Source organism: Panthera pardus, unplaced genomic scaffold, assembly GCF_024362965.1.
Source record: "Panthera pardus isolate Hobbes unplaced genomic scaffold, ASM2436296v1 HiC_scaffold_2, whole genome shotgun sequence".
Lineage (NCBI taxonomy): Eukaryota > Metazoa > Chordata > Mammalia > Carnivora > Felidae > Panthera > Panthera pardus.
In genome coordinates this window covers 73837143-73861972 of record NW_026526765.1, presented here as the reverse complement: position 1 = coordinate 73861972, position 24830 = coordinate 73837143, and the positions used below count along the sequence as shown (strand labels likewise).

The 24830-nt window shown below is 34.9% G+C and overlaps 1 pseudogene; it reads right to left on the bottom strand.

Annotated features, from left to right (window-relative positions):
* Positions 1–3539: 3539 nt before the first annotated feature.
* Positions 3540–23081, bottom strand: LOC109267414 (protein max-like; annotated as a pseudogene).
* Between the last annotated feature and the right edge of the window lie 1749 nt (positions 23082–24830).

Sequence of the window (24830 nt, the reverse complement as noted above, 5' to 3'; positions counted from 1 at the left end):
TCTAGTTTCAGGTGTAAAAAGGTACTAAAATTTTCTTGACACGTTTGCAGTATTTTTTATTATTACCCTTAGTATCTTTTGTTATTTCAGTAACTCCACAAAGAAGCCAGTCTCTTTATAGTTTCTTCTTTTAGAAACTATGTATGTCAGCCTCCTCTGCATCTATCACATTTATCTTAAACTTTCTGGTGTGTTATGTGAAACAATACCAGCACCTTCTGCTTGAAGTAGATAAAAATGACAGGATAAAAAGCTGACTATGAAAAAAGAAACACATAAACAAACAAACAAAAAACCTGGCTCATTTGTAAAATAGTAAAATGTTTTCCACTGCCTCAAAGATAAACATTTTGAAACAAAGCTTACCTTTCACCCATTTTTATACTGAATAACTTCCTTTGAGATCTGTGAACAGGGCTCCTGATAAAATTAACACTTTTAGTAATTAATTGACTATTCTATTTGATTGAAAAATGTCTTGATAGGAGAATGATTCTTTCATTAAGGGACTGAGAACTTGAGTTAAATATTAAGGAATAATTTATGGAGCTCCTGGGTGGCTCAGTTGGTTAAGTGTTTGACATCGGCTCGGGTCATGATCTCATGGTTCGTGGGTTGGAGCCCAGTGTTGGGCTCTGTGCTGACAGCTCAGAGCCTGGAGTCTGCTTCATATTCTGTGTTTCCCTCTCTCTCTACCCCTCCCCCACTTAACACTCTCTCAAAAAAATGAATAAACATTAAAAAAATTTTAAAGAAATAATTTATGATTTTTAAAGGATTAAAAGATAAAAGTTAAAAGATCACCTAAGTATGATTACCAATATAAATAGCCTCTACCTATCTTTACTACAGTAATGTAAATAGTTAGGGAAATACTATTCACTGGATTAAAAAACTATCTCAAGAGTTCAAATAAACAGGTAGATTTTAATTTATGGGAGTTAAGAAACCCAGTAGCCATTCCCTTGATGGTAATCAGAGAGGGGGTTCCACACTTCTCTCTCTTTACCTTCACCAGGCTATTACCTTGAATTTTCTAGACTTTTCTAGAATATGGCCTTTTATAGACAAGGAATGTCAATAATACTATAATATCCAATATCTTTGGAAATTTCTTTTTAGTGCTCCATGCAATTATATTTCAAGGGAGGAATCTCAGGAGCATCTGTAGAAAGAAACCATGAAACTCATTGTTGGCCTTAACATTTATTGAAACCTCAGTTGCAGGACAATATGACAGAGACCCATTTCTCCCTTATCCTCACTGCTAAATATAACTAAAAACCCTGGAAATATTGAAAGAGACAACCAAAGGAGATCTCTGAAAGTTGCTAGCCAGAAAGCAAACTGCTTTGGAGTCCCAGGATTAGAGGAACAGAGTGCCAAGCTGTCTTACATCCTCCTATCAAGAGAAGACAAGTCATTTCACAACACCCAAACCAGGAACAGAAAACATTCCTAGTATGCCCATTCCTTTCCTAGACTGAATGGGAGCTGTGCCTAGCACACCAGATTAAACCTGGTAGAACCAGCAAAGGAGATTGATCTGGAGTTTCACCAATAATGACACACTTTCCTCACTGGCCCTGGACCTGAGACTTGTTTACGTGGTCTAGAGACATCAGGGAAGCTGATGGGGAAGAAGTAGTATAGGGTGGAAGGACCTCTAGGGAGATCACATCACAAGGCAACAAGTAGTCTGGGAATCAGTCTCCATTTCCAAAAGACAGGAGTGGTCCTGCCATAACAAGTGTCCTGCCAGGGAAGTATCTTCATCTGTGAAAACCAGAGACTACACTCCTCCACCAACATACACCAAGTGGCCATCACTGGGGAAATCTTTTCTCCATCCTTACCACTAGCAGTGAATAGAGAGAACATCAGCAGTACCATATAAACTAGTAGACCAAAGTAACAGTATGAAATATCTGAAAGTTGAACTGTCATTAGAACCAAAACCTACAAAAATAGGCCAAGACATGTATGCTAAACATAAGCATTTCATCCTTAATGCTAGTGGTAAATTCAGTGCATCCAATCCAACAAGCATTCCATTTAGTCATTCCCAAGATTTAGAAAAACATAAGGATGATATAGATCAAAGAAGAACTGTGTAGGAGATCAACAGAAAACTGGCCAATGAAACGATTTGTGTTCTTTCCATGGAGAAAATGAAGAAAATACTGATGAGTGAACTACTAAGAATTCAGACTATCCATCCACCTCTAATTAGAAGCAAATAACCTCTTCAAAGTTTCGATCAGTCATGCAATGACTTTTGTGTAGCAAGGAAACAACTGTTGAAAAAGAGGGGCTTTCCAGTAATGGCTCTTATCCATGGAACCAATGCTTAGTAACAAATTCTTTTTTTAAGATTTGATCATTACTTTATGAATCTGTCACTTAGCAATACCTACATTATCAGAAATAGGGACAGTTCACTCAGATTCAAATACCAGTCAGTAGCAGGAGATAAATACCAAAACATCATCAGTGGCTGTCAGTACAAAACTTCTACCTGACCCGATCCTCCCTCCTTGTCCCATCCACTACTGCGCCCCTCTACCCCACGTGGCTTCCACTTTACCGCTGCCAGCTGTCCCCCACATATACTACATGTGACGTGTGGCCCTCCCTAAGGTAGCTGAGAGAAGCAGGAGTGAGACAAGCCAAAGTCTCTGTGCTGCAAATCTGTCCCCATTTGTTCTTATACTGCAAACTTCTTCAAGGGTCTGGTCTTTCAATACCAGTGATGAATAGCTTTTTAGGAAAAAAAAAATCATTAAAAGAAGGGGGTTTAATGCTGATCACTCCAAACTGATCATCTTCTTCTTTTTTGTCTTTTAATTTTTTTAATGTTTATTTATTTTTGAGAGAGAGACAGAGTGTGAGTCAGGGAGGGGCAGAGAGAGAGGGAGACACTGAATCTGAAATAGGTTCCAGGCTCTGAGCTGTCACCACGGAGCCAGTCATGGGACTCAAACTCACGAACTCTGACATCATGACCTGAGCCAAAGTTAGACACTTAACTGTCTAAGCCACCCAGGCACCCAAAAGTGGTCATCTTCTTGAAGTAGAGCAGTCCACAGATTCACAAAGTCTATCAAACAGAGCTGAGAATGGCCTGGGAGGAAAGACAGAGAGGCAGGATTCCCCTGGGCCGGTGCCCTGGAGGGCTGGAGGAGCTTGTATCCATAGTCACGGCACTATGTGCTCAGAGGTCCAGGTGGCCATGTGTCCTCCACAGAGAAAAAAAGCTGCCAAGTTGCGTTGTTTGGGCTTAAAAATTCCTAGTGTGGACAGGGAATCCCTGAAGGGAAATGTTAAAAAACAAATAAATCAATAAGGTGGAAATGGGGAAGGAGAAGGAGAGCTGTTGCCTAAGAGCTTCTATGTAAAAAGGAACTTAAAAATAAAAAGGGAGTAAGAGGAAAAAAAGAGTCTCTAATACAGTTCTGAAGATTCTAAGCATAAACTGAAAGAAAGTAGGGTGAGATGCTGGAGGAGACAGTTTGTATTGCTGGCCTGTCCGGCGGAGCTTAACTGGCCTCCCTCTGACACTTCTTCCTGCTTTGGACTCTGACATCGAGCTGGAGTCTGAGCGTCTATCAAAGGTATGAGTAGTGCTGCCCTTGGCATTGGTGTACAGATGGTTGTCTGAGCAGGGGTAGTTGGTCTGAATTTGGACATTCGACCTCGCCTCTTCCAACGCAAGGACTTGCTGGCTCCAAAAGAGCGTTCTGCCACTCGAGGTCATCAGTATCCTGCTGGTGTGTGTGGTTTTTCCTTTGCGTATGCTGGATATACTCTGTGGCTTTGTCTGGGATTTCGGCCCAGAGTGCCTGCTGTCCTTGGAGTGACAGGACCAAGTCCCACAACCCGTGAAAGCCATCTTTGATGTGGTTCCTATGTTTTCATTCCAGTGTGTTATGAAGAGCCTGTTTGTCATAGGCAGATTGAAACCTCAGTTGCTCTTTTTTGCTCTCCACCTCAATGTCATGGTTGTGGCTCAGTTCCCCTGGCCCAGGGAGCAGCCAACAAGGACAACAAGCCAAGCACCGTACCCCCCCCCCCCCCCCACACACACACACACACTCATTTGCTCCTCACTCACTCTTTCACTAAACACACATAACATGGGTTAGAACCACCTCCTTAAGCTAGTGACAAATTCAATAACATTAGATAATTGCATTTATCATAGTTACCCTAATGTTTGTTGCATCACCCTTGAGAAACTAATTTTCTTTAAATCTGGTCTACTGGGAGGAGACAAAAGACTAATCAGAGAACATTAACTTTAATTGTCATGTTGAGCCCTTAGGATGGGTCAAATGTCAGTGCCAACCATAAACCAATTCTCTTCTTAGCTTCTCTTGGTGAATAAGCACCACAGCTAGGTACCAGATGTGTGTCCTGTCAAATTGAGATAAGACAAGATTGCAAGGAACATAGATAAAGAACACGGTTGAAGAAAACCTGTGTTTGGACAGTTTTCTTTTTTTCTCCTTAATATGAAAGATAGCTGAAAGTTCAGATTTATACTTCAAGGAGATCTCTGCTGAAAGAGAAGGAATCAGTCTGAATATATGCCTGTTTATTTTATTTCATTTTTGTTTTTTTTAAATATGAAATTTATTGTCAAATTGGTTTCCATACAACACCCAGTGCTCATCCCAACAGGTGCCCTCCTCAATACCCATCACCCACCCTCCTCTCCCTCCCACCACTCTGGAAAACAGTGTGGATGTTCTTCAAAAATTTCAAAATAGATCTACCCTATGACCCAGCAATAGCTCTGCTAGGAATTTACCCAAGGATATACAGGAGTACTGATGCATAGGAGCACGTGTACCCCAATGTTTATAATATATGCCTGTTTAAAGCTGATGTAAACAAAAACTAGATACTTGACTAAAGACTCTTCTCTGGCTGTTTGCCCAGAACCACCATCTCAGTTCTCACTAGAAAGGAAGTTCCCTCCAGAATGTGCTCCACACACTTTCTTGTGTCTTGTCCCTCCCTTAATTCCCAGCTACTTTCACAGTCTCTGAGTTACTCTGACCAGAGAACAGCTCTTTGGGATTCCTTGAAGAAATAGGTTATACTAAACTTACTTAGGAATATGTCTATACCAACCTCATTTTGTCATTTTCATACAAATGGTGCTAAATTAAATTCAGTTTTCTCCTCCTTATTTTGGTTTAATGACACATCTTAAAGTTTGTCCTGTATCACTGCGTAGTGAGCTGTCTCTTCCCCCTACTCCCTGTGGCTACACGATAGTATTCTCTTTTATCAATTACCATAATTTATTCAGCTTTACTAAACTACATCTAGGGTTTTCTAATCTTTTGTTCTTATAAAAATGCAGACAATGATATTCTTAAGCTTACTTTTTTCATGAATATATGTGATTGCATCTAAAGTATATATTCTGAGTACATTTTTCTAAGTCAGATAATATGTCCATCAAAATGATGACAAGTAATGTTGAGAGGGCTTTACAAATATGTGGAACTGGTTACCCTGTGCCAACATGTATAAGAGTATTGCTTGCTTCATTGTTTTGAAATATTCAAAACTCTCATCTATAATCCCATATATCCTACTCTATCCCGTGTTAGATTCAACAAAACTATTGATTTTTTTTAATGAAATAAGTTGGGAAACAGCTCCATCTAAATCCGAATGAACAAAATTTTCAGTATAGGTGTTTTGCTGTGCATTGTAACAATAATATTTTCATTGGTATCAGTTGCCTGCTAAAATCTAAGTGTTTGGTATTTGTGACTATACTAGCTGAGTTATCCTATTCTCCACCCCATGCAAAATGGTCACTCTTTTCCTTGCTATAAGACACAATGGGTTAGATATGTTTTCTCATTCTTGGATACTTGCATGGTGAGCAGCAGCTCCATAAAATAATACAGAGCAGAGATTTTCATTCATCAATACCAAAGAATGCTTTTAAATAGCTAAGGTATATTCTGATTTATAAGCATTACATCCTATAAAGTATATGGTTATTTTCATCCCTTTTTTTGTTAAACATTGTATTTGAGGAAGTTAAATATGTATAGGATATCAATAATCCCTTGTAGCCCCCAAATTAGAATTTGCCACACCTTGTTCAAAAAATCAATCTACTGCCAGGGTAAGAAAACACTATTCAATAGTATCTTCCAATATTTCGGCAATTTAGGATTGTTGTCTAGGAAAATATTAGAGTCAATTGCTTGTAGAAGGACTACCTGTAAAACACAGATGTCAGACATATATATTTATATTAAAGAGTTTGTCTGAAACAAACTGTGTTTTGAAACACTTTGTTGTATATGTTGTAGAAAGAGAAGCCTGTGTGGATTAGTGCATTCCGTGGCATCTGTCAATGTAAAGGATGACATCTGCCTTTTGGATTTCCAAATGGAAATGGGATGTAATTATTTTAAAGAGCTTTATTATTTTTTTTTCTTGAGTGATTTTTTTTTCTTTTCATAGGAGCCTTGTTTCTTTTTTTTTTTAAGTTTATTTATTTTGAGAGAGAGCATACGCAGAGGAGGGGCAGAGAGAGAGAGGGAGAGAGAATCTTAAGCAGCCTCTATGCCATGAGCACAGAGCCCAATGTGGGGTTCGAATTCACAAACCATGAGTCATGACCTGAGCTAAGATCAAGAATTGGACACTTAGGGATGCCTGGGTGGCTCAGTCGGGTAAGCGTCCATCTTCAGCTCAGGTCATGATCTTGTGGTTTGTGAATTCGAACCCCACATTGAGCTCTGTGCTGACAGCTCAGAGCCTGGAGCCTGCTTCTGATTCTGTGTCTTCCTCTCTCTGCTTCTTCCCTGCTTGTGTTCTGTCTCTCTCTGTCTCTCGAAAATAAATAAAAATGTTAAAAAAAAAAGAGTTGGGCACTTAACTGACTGAGCCATCCAGGTGCCCCAAGGTGTCTTGTTTCTGATGCAAGAAAAAAAAAAATTCTTAATTAGAAGAAATCTTGAATGAAAATAGACAATCCAGACTGCAATGGTCTTTTTTAATGTAAGAAAAAATTCCTGTCAGTGACATAAAAAAAACCAATAACATATGTATGAAACAAAGTGATTGTCTGTTTTGTTTTTGAATGTCTAGCTTCTAATAAATAGATAAAATTATGCAAGATTTCAGACATTGTAAGCATAAAATTGAGCATTTGGGATCCATGGGTATAATCATATAATCCTCTGTCCCTTTCAATGTCATAAAACTCAGTTTCCCTCTAAATTTGCTAATTGAAACTAGTGCTTCCCCTTTTTTTGGATTATAATTTGTGCAGTTTCCAAAATTTTGATCATTCATGTGTAAAATAGAATGTCAACCCAGAAATTAAAATTTCTACACAATGAGTTAACACTCACATCTTCAAACTTACTTGAAATTGAGGCCACACAATTCCCTCAGATGCAGGAAGCCTAAAGAGAAATGGACTATGGTTTGCAGCTTCTCTCATCTTGTTCTGTTAAGAAGATTCCATACCAGCTGTCTCTGAAATGTGTCACCAGGAAATATTTCTTCATTGGCCAAACCATAGAGGGAAGACTGATCCAAATGCCCAGTGAAAGCAGCTAGCCAGCCTGTGACAAATGGCATCATTTTCTCACAAGAAGTAAGGGAATAATTCACTGTTTTCCCAAATTGCAGGGAACATATATGTGCTCTGATTGGTTAAAATTAGAAGGAAAAAAACCTCAGATGTTTTTAATGATAAATTAACTTTCAACACATTGATAGAACAACTTAATAAAAATATCTACTCAGTGTTTTAAGGGGTGAAGTTCAGAGCTATTTTCTTTTATGTTATCATTCCTTTATTGAATTCTCTCTTCTTTTGTTGTCTATCATGATGAATAGGAAGTGAATCCATATTTTTCTCCCATCCCCTTCTTTAGTAATTAACAGTATGTGTGAAAGGGGATTGGTTCATATGAATATGCTCATAATATCACTTAGAAAGATAAATTCCATGCTTTTACAATAGGTTTGAACTTTGAAAAGCTCAAGCATTCTGATTGCCAATTAAGTTACAGTAAACATCTATTAATTAGAAAACAAAAAAGATACAGTATTGTAGCAAATTTAATTTCTGTATGAACTGAAAGCTTACTCAAAACACAGTTAAACTATCACAAAGAAGAAATATTTCTAAATCCTGTAAAAATAAGTATAACCTGGATACAAATATCTGATAACTATATCAAAAAAGAAAATTATAGAGCAACTTTATGTACAGTTGTGTGAAAATTATTAATGTAATATTAATATACAGAAACTGACAGCTTCTTAAAAATGTAGTTGTCTTGAGTGTTATTTTTCCCAAGAAATGAAGAATGTTTCAATATTAACATAATTTACCAAAATTTATAAGAAAAATCACATATCATTTCTATAGTAACTGAGAATTTAACAACATTTTGGATAAAAACAATAAGCATAACATGGTTCTATAGGTATTTCTTTCACTCTATAAAATATATCAATCTCAGCCCCAAATCCACCATCATGCTTGATGGGGAACCATTTGGAGACATGTCTATTACTGTAAAAAAAAAAAAAAAAAAAGAATGACAAGTGACCACTTTTATTGCTATTATTAAATATTTAGGTACTAGTCAATACAATTTAAAAAACTTAGAAGAAAAAATAAAGTAGTGGACAAATCTATTAAATTTGAAGGTGGCACAATTGTATACCTGGAAAACCCAAGAGAATTAACTAAAAACCTAACACAAATATAAAGCAATATTATAGGACATAGATGTGCCAAATCAATATATATAAATTAATAATTTTCATATACAATATACTGGAATAAATTATCTCATTCAAAATACCAACATAATAGCTGTTTCTAGGAATGTGCACAATATGAAATGCACAGGATTTCTAGGAAACAAACTTTTAAACAATCATTGCCAACACGAAGTCTTGAAAGGAAGGAAAGATATATTCTTGACTAGAATGACACATTAAAATAAATACAGTTATTTTTGTAAGGGTGCCTGGGTGGCTCAGTCAGTTAAGCATCCAACTTCAGCTCAGGTCATGATCTCACAGCTCATGAGTTCGAGCCCTGCGTCGGGTTTGTGCTATCAATTCAGAGCCTGGAGCCTGCTTCCAATTCTGTGTCTCCCTCTCTCTCTGCCCCTTTCCTGTTCACGCTCTCTCTCTCTCTCAAAAATAAATAAACATTAAAAAAATAAAATACAGTTATTTTTAAGTTTATGCATAAGGTAATACAGTACCAATGAAAATACCAGACACCGGTAGGCTATTTAGGCTATTTATTACTATTATTATTATTTTATTTAATTTTTTTACTAAATGAACTAATTCTAAAATTTATGTGGAAAAAGAACTAAAATAGTTAGGAAAATTCTAAAAAATTAAAAATAATAAGGGGAAAACAATGTGTGCAATCTCACTTTTTCAGGGACCTAAGTCCCCCCCCCCCTTTTTTTTTACTTTCTTTTTTACTTTTTCCCCCTAGTTTTGTTGAGATATAATTGGCAAATAAAAGTTACATATATTCACAGTGTATAACCTGATATTGTGATATATGTGTACATTGTAAAATAGTTACCACCATCAAGCTACTTAACATATCCATCATCTCAAATGGTTATCATTTTTGGTGTGTGGTAAGAACAATTAAAATTTACTCTCTTAACAAGTTTCAGTTATATAGTACAGTGTTATTAACTATAGTTACCATGCTGTACTTTACCTCTTCAAAATGTGTTCACCCTGTATAACGGAAAGTTTATATTATTTGACCAACATTTTCTCATTTCCTCCACCCCCAGCTCCTAGCAATCACCATTCCACTTTCTGCTTCTGAGTTTGACTTTTTCAGATTTATGTATAAGTGAAATGATACAGTGTTTGACTTTGTGTGCTTGGCTCATTCCATTTGGCATAATGTCCTCCAGGTTCATTGCTATTGTCACAAACAGGACGTCTTTCTTTTTTATGGCTGAACATATTCCATTGCATAAATATGCCATATGTTCTTTATCCATTCACTGGTCAATAAACAAGTAGGTTGATTTCATATCTTGGTTATTGTGAATAATGTTGTGATGAACATGGAGTGCAGATAAATCTTTGAGGAGATGATTTCCCTTCTTTTGGATATGTACCCAGAAGCGGGATTGCTGGATCATACAGTTCTATTTTTAATTTTTTGAGGGATCTCTATACCTGTCCATAATGACTGTGCAAGTTTATATTCCCAACAGTGTACAAAGGTTCCCTCTCTCTTCATATCCTCACCAACACTTGTTATTTCTTATCTTTTTTATTCTAACAGATGTGAGGTGGTATCTCATTGTTTTGATTTGCATTTCCAGATGATTAATGACTTTGAGTAATTTTTTCATATAACTGTTGGACATCTGTCTATATTCTTTTGAAAAATGTCTATTAAGGTCCTTTGCCTGTTTTTATTTTTAGTTATTTACTTTAAAAATTTTTAATGTTTGTTTTTGAGAGAGTGAGAGACAGAACATGAGTGGGGGAGGGGCAGAGAGAAAGGGAGACACAGAATCTGAAGCAGGCTCGAGGCCCTGAGCTGTCACCACAGAGCCCGTCGCAGGGCTCCAATTCGTGAACTGTGTAATTATGACCTGAGCCAAAGTTGGATGCTTAACTAACTGAGCCACCCAGGCGCCCCTCTTTGCCTGTTTTTTAATTGGTTTGTTTGTTTGCTCTTGGGTTGAGTTCCTTTATATATCTTGGATATTAATCCCTTGTCAGGTGTATGGTTTGCAAATATTTTCTCCTGTTTTGTAGATTGTCTCTTCACTTGGTTGTTTTTGTTTGTTGTGCAACAGCCTTTTAATTTGGTACAATCCCGTTTGTCTGTTTTTGCTTCTGTTTCTGTGCTTTTAGAGTCATATTAAAAACATCATTGCCTAAATGAATGTCAAGAAACTTTTTCCTATATTTTCTTCCATCATCTTTTCAGTTTCTGGTCTTATATTTAAGTCTTTAATCCATTTTGACTAGATTTGTGTGTACAGTGTGAAAAAAGAGTGCAATTTCAGTCTTCTGCATATAGATATCCAGTTTTCCCACCACCATTTATTGAAGAAACTGTCCTTTACTCATTGCATATTCTTGGAAACTTAGTCAAAGATCAATTAACTGTAAATGCATGGATTTATTTCTGAGCTATTGTGTTCCATTGGTATATGTATTTCTTTTTATGTCAGGCACATGCTGTTTTGATTGTTATAGATTTATAGCATATTCTGAAACCAGGTAACATGATGCCTCCAGCTTGTTCTTTTGGCTCAGCATTGTTGGACTGTTTTGTGTCTTTCACTATTTCTTATGAATTTTAAGATTGTTTATCCTATTTTCATGAAAAAAAATCCCATTATAATATTAACAGGGATTGCATCAAATCTGTAGGTCACTTTGGGTAATATGGACATTTTGACAATATTAATTCTTTTAATCCATGAGCATGGATATATTTCTATTTATTGCTGTCTTCCTCAATTTCTTTTTTCAATGTTTCGTATAAGTTTCTAATAATTAAATAAGTGTAGTACTGACACATAAGCTTACAGGGGCCAATGAAACAAAATAAAGACCACAAATAAATTCAGTCACATAAGTTAATTTAGCATATGATTTGACATGGCATCTCAGATCAGTAGTAAAAGATGACCTATTTATTATATTGTGCTTTGACAAATGGACAGACAGCTGGACAGAAAAAAATCAAGATTAATATATGACTCACACTATAGGCTAAGGCAAATTACAAATGGATCAAAGATTTAATCTAATAAGGAAGATCTTTCTATGTTTCTAAATCCCACATCCATTTAAAAATGATAAGTATCACCACATTTTATAAGTTTATATAACAAAGATGTTCAAACAAATTCAAAACATAACAAACTGTGAAAATATTTTCATTTACTATCAAATACAAAGTACCATTCTTTCTAATATATAAAGAATGCCTACAAATTTATAACAAAATAATCGGAAATAGTGGAACCTTTGACTAGTAAGTTTACAGAAAAGGAAAGAAAAATGATCTTAAACATATGGCAAGTTGCTTAAACTTAACTCTAATAAGAGAAAAACATGTTGGAACAATGCTCGAATGCCTTTTTTTAAAAATGACATGATTAGAAGATTCTAAGTTGTGTCAATTCTGTACCTGTGGAAAGACTGATACTTTCACACATTATTAGTACAACTTCTGTGTTTTACTAATTACCAGTGCACATACATTTAACCCAGATATTCTACTTCTCCACGTTTATTCTATACATACACATGTACGAAATGGTGATGTGTACAAAGCTATTTATTGTCCATTGTATGTACTAGCAAAAGCTTGGAAATACCATAATTGCCCAGTACGTCCATGATAGAAAAAGTAACATAGCTATACAAAAGAATGAGGAAGCTCTGTATCCTGATATAGAATAATCTGCCATACATATAGTTTAATGAAAAAAGGAAATACCTGAAGTATGTCCCACCGATTGTCTAAAAGGGTTGTAATAAAAAAAAAACTATTCATGAGCCTGGGTGGCTCAATCAGTTGAGTGTCTGACTTTGGCTGAAGTCACGATCTCATAGTTCTTTGGTTCGAGCCCCACATTGTGCTCTGTGCTGACAGTTCTGTAGCCTGCTTCAGATTTTGTGTCTCCCTCTCTCTCTGTCCCCCACCCCCTGCTCACACTCTGTCTCTCTCTTTCTCGAAAATAAATAAACATTTAAAAAATAGTTATTCACATTTGCTTTTATATAAAAGCATTCTGGGAGAATATCTAAGAACCTAATGGCAGTACCACCTGAGGTCAGACATGGAGGGGAAAGTCAGTAACTAAGCAGATAGAGTAAGAATAAAAGGGAAATGTTTTTGGTTATATGATTTTGTATATTTTTTTGATATTTACACTATGGGAACAGCTTATCTATTAAAAATCAATAATCTATATAGTTAATATATATATTATATATAGTTAATATATATTATATAGTTAATGTATTAACTATACATATTATAGTTAATATATATTATATATATAGTTAATATATATATTATATATATAGTTAATATATATATTATATATAGTACATATATCTAGTATAGTCAATATATATTATATATATAGTTGATATATATATATTATATATAGTTAATATATATTATATATATAGTACATATATATATATATAATATATATATATATAGTACATGGTAATTTCAAATGGAAGTCATTAATTGATATACTTACCATTATTTTATTTCCTTAGAATTCTTCCTTTTCAGAGCACTTGTTATGGTCATATTTTATGGGTCACTGTTTGGGAAATGGGAAGTAGAATACCTGAATTTAGAAGAGGTATTGCCTTGATTAACTTAAGCAAGCCATCTCACCTTATAGAACCTCAGTTTTCTGGTCTATACATAGAAGGAGAATTTCCAAAGACTTATCCAGCTTTTAATTTCCGTAAATATAGTCGAGTAAAATAAATTGAGTCTTAATCTTTCTAAGCATCAGCTTCCATGACATAGAACCCACTTAGTTATAGGAAATGCAAGTGATGGTGGATGGGCTCTAATTCTAGAACAGCTCACCAACATTCTTTATATAAGATTCATGGTACCAGTCAATACTGATGACATTTTTTCTTCATAAAAGTCGAGTGAAAATCATTTAACATTAAATCCAGTTATTTTTACTGTTTTAATCAAAGTGTATCACTGTGTTGGGAATATGTAAAAAAAAAAAATAGTGATGGTGAAAATTACCTTTCAGAAGCTTCTGAATTGGTAAAAGGCAATATTTTTATTTATGCATAATTTTTCATAATTGATATTGATCTCTTTTCTCCATGAGTTATCTTTGTGTTTGTTTTCTTTTTTTTCCTGTATTTCACTGGACTGTTGAATGAGATAGTATCGTGCACTGATGATCACTCATTGATTGCTCATCCACTCTTGTGTGTAGTCAACATGCAGTAACAATCCTTCTCCCCCATTATGAGTCTTAAAGACAATTATTCTGGAATAATTTAATTTACAACTAGAAAGTGCCACTGAGAGTATGTAATGTTAAGAGTTCCAATAAGATGGAGAGTTTAGTGTGCTGTTCACATTTGCCCTCTTTGCTACTTAAATCCGGAATTCTTCAGACCAGTGAATCAGAACAAAGAAACAAACTGAGAAGTAAACAGATGCCTGTCAGAACTGTCGTGTTGTTTTCATGAGTTTGATCTTGTTAGAAAGTTTGACAATAAAAGACTGAAATACATTGAAAACCAGATAAATCTGACAAATCAGTGAAGTCACAAATTAAAGAGGATTTTTTTGATTATATAGCTGTTATGCAGGTTAATAACTCTGGATTTTTAGGAACATTGTTCCTTTAAAAAAGTAGAAATCTCAATGATTACTTATAAAAAGTCTTTTAATAACATATACTTAGGTAGAGCTATTATTTTGAGCTAATGCAGGGTCATAATTAAGATCTGAGATTTGAACATCACTGATACCTGTTTTTTGTTTTGATTTTTGATATCCTATCTGCTATTTACTAACTATGTATTTGATCTTAAGGAATTCCCCCCCCAACCCACCCGGTTCTTAGTTTCCTTATCTGTGAAATGAAGATGATAATTTGTGGTAACTAATGTTATCCAAATAGTTAAACAATATAATACAGTTTAAATGATTTATAGTGTGCCTGGCACACATTAAGTAGTATATAAAATGTAGTTACTACTATTTTTGTACATTTTATTAAATTGTTGTTGAATCAGCCTCCATCCTGACAAATTTTTACACAAAGGGTCTATAAGTACTTACAAATAACATGTAGCCAACATTACTTCTCTTTTCTTTACAAATGATAAAAATTGCCATGTGCTGTCACTGGTCCATCTTTGGTTTTGTTTTGTTTTGTTTTGTTTTTTTCCAATTGTAAAAGCACATTGATAAAAGGTGAGATTAATTTTTACTATACAAGTTAAAATTAGACAATATGTATCAACTTGGAAACTACTGTGAGGCCATCATCATGGTGGATTGTTTTTGCTGCCATGTCAATTATGGGTGGCAGGCACCAGATGGTTCCTTAGTCATCTGATAGAATTAATGAGCCTGCTCAGTGGCCTCACTCACTACTAGTGATGTTTTAGATTTCATGGGAAGAATTTAATTGAATGATATCCTTTAGAGTACCAACAACATTTTTCAAGGAAAGGGTTCTTAAATAGTGATTCATGAGTCAGCCTGCCTCAGGCTAATCAATCATTATTTAGAGTTAAAAAAGAATCACTTTCAAAGTTTAATTTCATCTTCAAAATCATCCTTTGACGTAAGAACTATTAATAATTATGAAAGTAGTAATAAAATTATTTCTAATAAAATAATAGTTAATTATTTCTGTGTATTTACTATACTCCAAGAATTATACTAAGTGATTTCCATTATCTTATTTATTTATCCCTCAAAAGAAATAAAACCACTATGGAATAGACATCTTCCCGCTTGTTAGGTAGAGAAACTGAGGCTAAAGAGTGATGTGATTTCTTCAAAGTCACCCAAATAAACTGAGCTGGTTTAAACAAATTCATTTCTTGTGAAGTCCCATTTACTGAGTTCCCTAAGTATGCCAAACTTTGCATTTGGCTCTGGGAATGGAGAGCTAGATAAGAGGAACATCTTGACCCTCAACATGTAGTTTTCATGTCCTCTTCAATGGAACAGGGCAAGGCAAGCTAAATGAGGAATTCAAGCCATAACATCATCGACACCTTTTTTGGAAGGTAAGTGGGTTGCTTATGACTGTAATTCATAGTATTTAGTGACTTGTGCATTGAATATTTGATCAAGCTATATTAACAGCAGTAATGATCAGTTGTATCCCACAACTAGAATCACACCTGACAAATGATAGATGGTCAGTACAGAGTTGCTGAATGATAGAACAAATGAATAATCTACTCTACATTGAACCTGCACTAAGGAGGCTCCTGGACCCTCAGGGCACAAAGTCTTTCAACTTTTGGTAGGGTTTCAAGAGCAACCTAATGCCATTTCTTCTATCATAAAATCACTTCAATATATTGTTGGCCTTTCCTCTTGCAGGCATGTCTGCCTGATGACTGATCTAAATGGCATCCTCTGTATATTTAAAGAATTTTCCCAGCAGGTCTTTTTGACTCCATTATCTCTGTTTGTATGAAATAAAAGCTACTCATTGTTTCCCTGGTTTTTGAGTCCCTGCTTTTTTTAAGGCTAATGGTAAGCCCTGGTAAAAATGACAGACATGGGTTCAAAATCTCACTGGTCTCATAATCTTTTTTTTTTTTTTTTTTTAAAGTAAGCTCTATGCCCAACGTGGGGCTTGAACTCAGGACCTTGAGATCAGGAGTCATATGCCCTGACTGTTCCAGCCAGGCACCCCACTGGTCTCATATTCTAATGAGAAAGACAGATATATACTGGGAAGGGATAAATGCAGGCTTGTTTTATGGGAAAATATAATAAAACAAATTAAATTGATCAATCTAGAAACAGTGTCCCCTAAAAGATTCAATATTCTATACTTGAGCTGTCTTTAAAAAAAGAACGTGTTTTATTGTGCTTATAAAAGTTATAAACATTAAGGTGGTCATGGGAAAGGTACCTATGAAGATACCTCCTTTGGCCCTCTTCAAATGCCAAATACAAAAAGATCTCCATTCTTAATGTAAATTGGTAAAAATGGGGCATTGATATCCACAGCCTTTTATTCATGAATACTTATAAAGACGAGATGAAGTCAAATAATGCTGCTGGTGGTGAGAATAATGATGCTGCTGCTGCTTATATGCTGGTTATATCCTAAATTCACTAGCAAATATTTATTGCTGATGTACTTTGTGTTAGATATGGCACTGAAAGTTGACTTGCTCTTGGTCCTCATAGGCTTAATAGTCTAGCAGAGCACAAATCTATTGACAAATAATAATTGATCTGGAGAATGAGTGAGAGCATCTCTGAGGAGGAAGTAGCAGATACCTGAAGCAATATTAAGTCAAACTAAAAACATTTCTCATGGAAGAAATAGTGTGCACAAAGCTTTTTGGCTGGAAGGAAATAGGTAGGCTGTACAATGGGGAAAATGACTAAGAGTGCTCTTAATTCCTAAAAACAGCAATAATGCCCAAAATAATTTATATAAATCTTCTATTCATTTCTATTTGGCATGATTCATTTATTTTTATATAATTTTTGTGAAGTTAATAAGGATTCTCAAATGGCATCACTCTGACTAAAGGTGTCTCACAAGATTACACTGAAATTCTATTATGAAAAAATTCTTTTATATCTCAACTTTAATTGGCCTCTGGATCTTGAGATTCTGTGACTGTAATATATTCCAATGTTATTATAACCTGAAAGAAAGTAGTGATAATATTATAGATAATGAACTCTGAACTTCAAAATATATTGGATATTATTTAAAGGTCCAATAAAAAGGCATAATTTATTATAGTATGTCTATATTCATTTAAGTAATGTATACCTTTACAGGATGGTTTTCCACAAAAATTAGTTTTTCTCTAGTTGTATACTCACATTTTATATGACAAGCAACTCTATTAGACTATCAAGCTTTCAACTAGAACAGCATTGAAAAAAATCTGAACAGAATGCAAAATGGAGAAAAACCATCTTTGTGACAGCTAAAACATAGGGTTTTCACAAGAACATTTTTGGTATTGATTCTTGAAAGCAAAAATCATTTCCACAATGGGCAGATTCTATTGGCTATAGCAGTTAACATCTTTCTTTTCTTCTCATTGCCAGAGTCTATCAGAATAGTTTAATATGAGGAGAAAACATCTCAAAGAGACAAAAATTAAAGAAAACTGAAATTGCTTGAGCTCGTTAAATGTGTGGGTTTTTTTTTTCCAGTGCTGTTAGAGGCTTTTTTTTTTTTCTCATTTAATCTCAAATTACTACATAAAGCATTTGACATTTGCATACTGTCTTTCCCTCAAAGATTTTAAGTTGTAAAAAGAAAAACCAAATGTATATGGATATTCTAAGAACAGAGGCCTTTAACAAGTCACTAACACTGTTAAAAAACTGTAGTGCAATAATATGCAGAGGACAGGCTGACTTGGAGGAGACATTTTTAGAAGACTGAATGGGAAGAAGAGATATCAACATGGAGGAGAGGTGACTTGATAGACACGAAAGACTTGGTAGAGATACCAAAAAAATGAAAAAAAAAAACTTGTTATATCAAAACCAGAGAAGATTTTGCATAAGAGATCTTTGGATTTTGAAAACTAACTGAAAACATTTGAAGTTGAGCAGGGAAGGGGTGTGAAACTCACGAGAGGAGCTGAGGGTGCTGTGAGCATCGATACACATTCAACTTGGTGAAAAAATGGGGCCACTATCTCTAAGGCAACAAAAGCAAGACATGGCTTTTGGGGACATGGTTTGGGGACATGGCACCATGTGAAGAGGGAAAGTAGAATCACCTGGAATGCCATTATCAACTTCAAAGTAAATATATAACTGTGTTAATTGAATTATGGCTATGGTTTGTGATCCACACACATAACAGTTAGTACTTTCCTGAGTAATGACAAACACTGGAATCATCAGTATGCAAGACTCATTTTATGTTTTATCCTTCCTGGAAGCTATAGAAAGAAAAGCAACTTTCAGTGTCCCAGAAGGAAATAGCATATAATTTGGAGTCAAATAGATCAAGGTAAAAATCTCATCTTTATCCAACTTCTGCAGATCATAAAACCTCTCAGTTTCCTCATCTCTGCTATGGAAATATGTGTCCTCATACAAACCAGTTAATGAGGTCAAGAATAGAAAAGAGCTAAGGGGAATATCACTCCTATTAAATGTCAACCGTGTCTTTCCTTCCCCTTTTTTTCCCATTTCATTTCCACTGGGTCATTTAGATTCCCATCTCTTCACCCTTAGATTACAGCAAGTTATAATCTCTGTGCTTCCTGGTTATCTCTCTGAACGGTTTTGAACTGTGTTCATAACCAGCATATGCAAAATCAACCTCGTTTTGTTCTAAGTTCATTAAGCTACATTGACTTCCTCAGTGAGTTAAACTACTCTGTATAGCTTGCAAAGCCTTCAGTACACTTGTTTCCTACGTTCCCAAACATTTTTATTTCTAGTTGTTAAGTCACATGAATCCCAGCCATCTCTTTCTCTGTTATCCACATTGTCTTTACCATCTCCTCTGTCATCTTCTTGATGATTTCACATTTTCAAAAATTTTTGAGGGTCAATTCAAGATCTGGTTCTCCATCGAAACTGTATTTCAGTGTCTAGGCTCAAATGATTTCCTCTAACTTTGATCTTATTACATTTAAACTCAGAACCATAAAATGATATTTACCCATTTAAAAAATGGGGGTTAGCTTGTCACCACAAATAGATTTTAAATTCCCAGAAACATGGACTTAATTTTTTTTTTTTATCCATTATAGAGCCTAGCAGAGTTCTGAGTGCATGACCACCAATTCAATAAATACAGATTGGTTATATCTGAAGGTTTCAGATAGCTTTCTTAATATTAAAACTGGATTGCCCTTGAAAGGCTGTTCAGCAGTAGGTTCTGATTAAAATAGTCTGTTCATTTACAACAAGGGGAGGTTTCCAGCTGATAGATTTTATTACCTGTTATTTAGACAATGCAAACACTGTAACAGGGAGCATCTTGTAAACAAAATTTGCCTTGACTATTGGGCATAACCAACTTTAACTGCTACTTTCAATCTCCCCTAAAGGCTCAGAGGGGAACTGAAATGTGAAGTGTTTAGCAGGGAGATGGACCAAAAATCCAGTTAGAGCAGAAAATAACTTGAGTTAAAAAGAGAAACACAGAAACCATGCCAGCTATAGGAATTATCTGCCCTGTGTCCCTTCACATTTTCCATTTAGCCATGTTTTCATGCCACACATTTTTGTGCCTTTTTAATACTCAAAAGTGTAAATGTAGCTTGCTTAAAAGCAAGGCTTAAACATTTTAGTTTTCCATTGATTTAATCCATTTCTAGTTCTTATCATTTGGATAATCTAAGCCTGCCCACCTCCTTCCTTTCTCCTGTCATCTGATTTAATCATAACTTCAGATCATAATTTATAGGTTGAGATTAAACAAATTTTATAAAGGATGGCAAGAGTCAATAAAATTCACAAAGTGAAAAGCTCTCCTCCAAAGGTGAGCTAGACTGTCACTGGTGACTCATGACATAAGTTGCTCTTTTCTTTCTTTTCCAAATTATAAGAAAAAGCAATAAGAGATGGGCTAACAGAGCCATGACTAGACAAGTTGGAGATGTTACTCTGCACATTGAAAAGGAGAACTGCCAGATATATCTTATGGATCACCTAGAATTTTAAAGTAACAGAATTATAGAGTTGGAGTCAGCTTCAGAAATAATCATGTTGAAAGTTTTAAATAATACTGTGTATATTACTTAAATTAATTAGGACTTAAGACTTAGTTTTTATAAGATATGGATAACTGTATCTGCCTTTTGATCTTTATAATAATTGAGATAATTGAGAAAGTGATTTGTGAATTACAATGCAAGTTTTATAAATGAATTTTAAATAAATGAAGTATTGTGATTCCTCAAAAGGTGAAACATAGAATTACCATATAAACCATTAATTCCAGTCCTAGGAATATACACAAAATATCTGGAAACAGGTATTCAGAGCAGTATTTATACATGTATGTTCATAACCAAAAGGTAGAAACAAATGTCCCTTAACAGATGAATGGATAAGCAAAATGAGGTATATCTATACAATGGAATATTATTCAGCCATACAAATGGAATAAAGTACTCATGCACATTACAATGTGGATAAAGATGACCCTTGAAAGCATTATGCTAAATGAAAAAAGCCAGACACAAAATATTACATATACTCTGATTCCGTTTATGTGAAGTATTCAGAATAGGCAAATTCAAAGAGGCACAAGACAGATTCATGGTTGCAAGGAGATTTTGGGAGATAAGCATGTTTTATCCTTTACCCTTGCTTTAAAAGGTATGGGGACTCCATTGTGGATACTACAATGTTTTAGAATGAGACAGGGATGATGGTGCAACATTGTGAATTACTAAATGCCACTGTATTGTGTACTTTAAAAGGGTTAATTTTATGTTCTGTGGATTTTACCTCAAAAAAAAAAAGGAAAAAAAAGATACCAGAGTTCAAAATATTGCCATCTTACACAGCTCCTGTTGCAACTGATGGCATAATCTAGTTTAAGTCCTCTAATTTTTAGTTGTACCCTCACCCCTTTTCTCTTGCTACTCCATATTAATTCCACTAATATAAGTAGTAACTCAGAGATCTATCCAACAATAATATCTGCTTTTATTTTTAAGCATGGGCATGTTAATTAGTTGATTTTAAATAAGAAGTAGTGCACATAAATTTAAAGTAAAGATTATAGCTCTCCTGTGGTTTACATTTGAATGCAGTTCCTGTTGAGTTTGCACATTTTTTGTGGAAAAGCCTACACGCTTCAGTTTGTATTCAGCATATCCTCCGCTGTAAATTGTTGGCAGGGAAGAGCTATTTAGCATTAGTCATTTCGCACAGTTTATAACATAATGATTATAATCCAACCCAAAGGACAGAATACTATATTGCCAAGAATGAAAGTAGGCTCATCTTTATCTGTAATGGAGAAACATGTTCTATTTTAAAAAGAAGCAGAAAAAAAAAGCAACAGTCATGGAAGGTCAAAGTTGGCAAAATCTGTTATAGTCTAGCTCAGGAATTAACTTTTTGACTGTTGAAACAACTAGTGAATCACCTATGACAAGTCTAATTAAAATAATCTGAGCTATGTAACTGGGTTACTAAGCAGATGGTAGAACTAAAGATGTGCTGAACTAGCCATAAATAACTGAGACAGGAAAAAGCATGAGGGGGAAGCAGTTTGTGTGAGCATACGTAGTGGCCAATGTGTTAGCATATGCCTTTAGCATTATACCTTTACAAATACACATCGTGAGATATATGACATTATCCTTGGAAGCTGAACATTTTAGATGCTATAAAGATAATCCATAAAATGTACCTGAGCCTTATGACATAATAATCTATTGAAGAATGATATAAAAATGAAAGCATATATAAATGAAATAGATAATCAGAAGGTAACATAAGGGTTCATAGTCCCTATGAGCAGTAAATTGATAGTAGTAATTTGATTATATCATTTCTCATCATGAAGACAATATTCACTGTCATCATGAAATCTGTTTCTCTGTGTGCTCAGCCTTCCAACAGAACGGAACTAGACTCTGATTGGAGTTTAAAATGTTAACGGGGGAAACAAGCCTTTACAATTATCCTGTCTAAACCATGCAATAGTTGGGAACACTGCATGACAAAATTGCACTGCACTGTGTTTACACAACATACATTTCCAGAGGACGTTCCTTGGCCTACACTGTAACCAATGACACGCAACCAAATGCAGCACATCAAAAGCTCCCTGGGGAGAAATGGGTGAAGTAGACCTCAGATCTGCTGTGAAACATATTCTCTGGAAACTAGGGTATAAATAAATAATGCAGTCAACCTAATCTTCTTCTGTGTTGCTCTATTTTTTCAACATGTGTCACAAATAGTAGTGAAGTTTGAATATTAAACTGAACCACAGATGTCATCTGCTGAAGGATATCCTGGCAGTCTTACCTAAAGGTAGTGCTGGCTTTGGTGATACGATGCAAAAGCAGCAATGAAAAGTCATGGGATTCCAGAGGAATAGTATTCAATGTTTTCTTCTTCTCTCTCATATCCTTCCTGCATAAACACAGTATGGAACGGGCAACAGAATCTAAGGCAATGAGAGAGCAAATTTTAACTTAACTGTAGGAAGGGGTACCAGCTCTGCTACCTGATGCTTACCTACACAACCACTGGAATCACCTCCATCAAGTTTTCTCGCCTTCATTTCCCTTGAACCCCTATTATTCTTTGTCATTATCACATTATCAGTATTCACATCCCATAATTAAATTTTTGTGAATCTGTAAGAACTCATTTTCCAAAGGAATGAAAGAGAAAATAAAATGCAGTGATGCACAGTGGCATGGAATTAGCCCCATACCTACTTGCCCAAAATGTTAGATAGAGCTCTAAGGTGATGTGAGGTTCTTTAATATCTGCTGATTTATAAATGGACTCCTCTTTTTTTTCCTACTCTTTTCTATTGGATGTGTACATTTTCTATTGATTGTAGACTTTTAAAAGTACTTCCTTCAAGTAACATTTAGTTAGTTTGTTCCTACTTAAAGAATATGTAATAGCTGGCATACATGTTTATTTGATTGCCAGCAAGTTCATTAGTGAACACTTTTGGGGAAAGTGTGTTTGATTCCTGTTCTGATTAAAAATATGTAGAGAACATCTGAGGTTTGGTTTGGGGAACTGAGCGAATGTCTGGGTGTTATGAGTGGAAGAATGAGAGTTAGCTAACCATACTTAAGAGTTATTGCAGAAGATTAGGAATAAAAGTTACTTAAAAATTTGAAGTATCATCTGATACTTCATGAAAACACTGACATTTAGGAAATAAATAATGATTCTAGAATAAAACAATGATTCCATAATAGTTACAATAAAAATAATTCATTTAAAATTTTTTATTTCTGAATAAACTCAGATTTCCAATTGAGGACATTTTTCACTGCTTTTTGGCTGCGCTCTCTCTCTTTCTCAGGTTTTAGGGCCCTTTTGTGTTTTGATGCCGCTTTGGGGGAAATGGTCTTAATTTTAACTCATCTGACCGTGCTCTTAAATATTTCCCCGATTGTGTAATTATTTATTATCTTTCTTAAGATAATATAGTTTAAAGAAAGTTTTCATCCACTCTACTAGTGAATACAGCTTTGTGAAAACTGTCTGGCTAATACAGATATTCTTAAGTGGAGTGGAGGGAGGAACAATGGAACAATTGGAAATGATAAGAAGTTTCTAAAAGTGAAAACAGAAAATGGACCAACAATGAAATGTAATTTTGGTTTCATGAAGGCTTAAAGAATGATAGCCTTTATGAGGAATTGATAAAATTAAATTTTAGAGGCAAGGAATGTAGAGGTCTATAGAGGAAGACTTATCCTTTCTGTTAAGACTAAAAATGATAGCTCTACTTAAATCTCTTTTGGCACTAGAAAAATCTTGTGAAATTGAGTTTCATATTCCATTGACATGTCAAGATATCTTATTCACCCGAGAAACAGTTTCACCTAAATATATGACTTGTTCTGCACCATCACGGGGCTTAATTTAAGCATAGCACTTCTACTTTCAAGGAGCATCATGCTTGTATCAGCTCCATCAGGGTTACAAGGCAAGTGGAGAATTGAGGCCATCAATTTTAAAGCCATAGAGTTGAAAAGTCTAGTTTTTAGAAAGTGACTTAAAACGTCTTGTATGGGCTGTATTTATTGGTTTGGTGCCACAGAATAATGAAATTTATGGAAGAATTACTTTGTCTGAATTTACGACTAAATCGGTAAGCTTAACTTGTCATTCATTTACAGAAAGATCTCATGTGAGAGTTCAGTATTAGAAAAGACAGAGGTCATTTAAAAATGCATCTAAAGGTTACTAATTCTAAGCTCTCCCTTTTATATAGTAAGGGTGAGTACAGTCCATGTTTTAAGTAGTGATACAAGAAAAATGAATATATAAATAATTTTTTAAGAGTAAAGATAAGAAAAAAAGCAAG